This window comes from Elgaria multicarinata, chromosome 20 (genome assembly GCF_023053635.1).
Source record: "Elgaria multicarinata webbii isolate HBS135686 ecotype San Diego chromosome 20, rElgMul1.1.pri, whole genome shotgun sequence".
Classification (NCBI taxonomy): Eukaryota; Metazoa; Chordata; class Lepidosauria; order Squamata; family Anguidae; genus Elgaria; species Elgaria multicarinata.
Window position 1 is genome coordinate 20,021,990 of NC_086190.1, and position 2,238 is coordinate 20,024,227.

Here is a 2,238-nt window from a genome sequence, read left to right on the forward strand (position 1 = left end):
TCGAAAAGCTCAATGGGAGCTGGTGGGAAAGTTCTCGCCCTGTTCATTCATGCCCCGCACTGACGTCACCTCGACCACGCCCCTCGAGGCAGCGCGGCTCTGGGCTCTCCTACCCCGCCCCCCTCCTTCGCCTGGTGGGGCAGAGAAGAGCAGCAGCCGGTCTCACACGGGTACGCGCACAAATGCGCGCTCAGGCTGGGGCCAATGCCAGCCAGCTGGGCAGCTAGCGGCACCTGGTTGTTGGCCACTGTGGGAAGTGAGGTGCTGGGCGGGAAGGTCCCTCCTACAACCGTTCCTGCAAAGCAGCACGTTGGGGGAGGTTGATCTAGACAGAGGGCAGGACCCCCCAGACTGGTCTCCCCCATGATGCTGTGCTCTAGCACATCAAAGAAGGCTTGTGCAAAAGAACTGATCTTGGTGGATCGTACCCAGATTCAGCACAGATCAAACGCAGCGCTATTACCCAGTGATCCAGACATTTGGTATTGCACTTCCCCCACAACCAGAGACAGAGGGTGTAGGGATCATACCCTTCCCACCACACACCAGGAATTTACATACTGGATGTGTTCGCTGAGGAAAGGGTCCCTCTTGCAGGTCGGATCTTTAGAGTTCCTTTCACCTTCATGCCATGTTCTCAGCTCCCAAGGGGTTGGCTGTGAAGTAACCCACCCACCCCAAACACCTGTATGAAAACCTGGTGGATGTTTGCAAGGAGCCAGATGGAGAGTGGATTAGCTTCCAGGACAAAGGCTGGCTCCACCTACTTCTCATCTAAAACCCTTCACAGGGATGGGTAAAGCAAGAAGTGTTATTTAAGCCATTTCCTTATTTATTTGGATGCTTTGTGATGAGCCAGTCCCCTAGGCATCAGAGAGGGTGTTAGTGTGAGAACATCCACACTGAATATTCAAATCAAAACCAATCTAAATTAAAACATCCTAACAGGCCTGCTTTACCAGGTTGTTGCAAGGATTACTGAGATAATGTAGTGGATTACTTTGAACACTTGAGATATGCTGTTGTCAACGTCACAGATCAGTGGCCAAACATTTACCTGGTTAATTCAAATCAATGTGAAATTCAGGGTGCCCTCTGGATCCTACATGGCAGCTGCACTGCCAACATTCTGTTGCTGGCACTTTCAGTCTGAGCAGTTGGAATGTTTGTGAATGTTCTATGACATCACAGCCCTTCAGCAAATGGCAGAAGAAGCTCTCAGGCAGCAACATCCAGTTTGAGCCTTAAAAATGCCACATCCTGATACCTCCTCAAAAGCCAAGGTCATCTAAGTTGCAATCCTATGCACATTTATTTTATTTATTTATTACATTTATATCCCACCTTTTTTTCTCCAAGGAACCCAAGGCGCCAAACATAATCCTCTTCCTCCTCTCCATTTTATCCTCATAACAACAACCCTGTGAGGTAGGTTGGGCTGAGAGTCTGTGACTGGCCCAAAGTCACCCAGTGGATTTCCATGGCCGAGTGGGGACTAGAACCCGGATCTCCCGACTCCCAGTCCAACACTTTAGCCATTACGCCACACTGGCTCCCAGTCCTAAAACTCTCAGCATTCCCCAGCCAGGATTGCACCCTTCATTTTAAAAATAATATTACAAAGTATAAGCAAAATTACAAATGGCAAGTTAAGTTCCAAACAGTGTAACTATGATAATAATAATAGTAGTAAACTAAACTAGGTTCATCTTATTTAGATCGTATTACTTAATTGTCCTTGGCACTCAGAGGCAAGAATAAAAATGGGCTTCTTTGGTCAGTCTAAGAGATGGCGATGGGTCGCTTTTAGTGAACTCTCTCCCTCACGCAAACAGGAATTCCCCCCCACCCCAATTGCAGCTGGACTCTGCACAAATAGCTCTACACACACACCACACACAGGATGACATCAGTAATCTATTATTCACCTCTAAAAGAACCTATTTCGTTTCTCTTCCTCTTGGGTGATCTAATGCAGAAACCGTTTCCCCAAAGAATTTTGCTAAAGGGAGGTATGGAAAGAATTTTTCACAGCTTCTGTCAAGGTTTGGCTATCAGGCTCCATGTCTTATCTAAGGGGGGAAATGGGTTGAGTTCCAGGAGCAGAACACAGAGACATTTCTGCTCTCCTCAAGCTTTTGGTTTTGACAGAACACTAGGGAGCTAACCAGTTCTGATTGAGGTCATCTAATCTGACCCAGGACAATTTAAATGCTTCTTCTCAGTGATCCCCTGTTT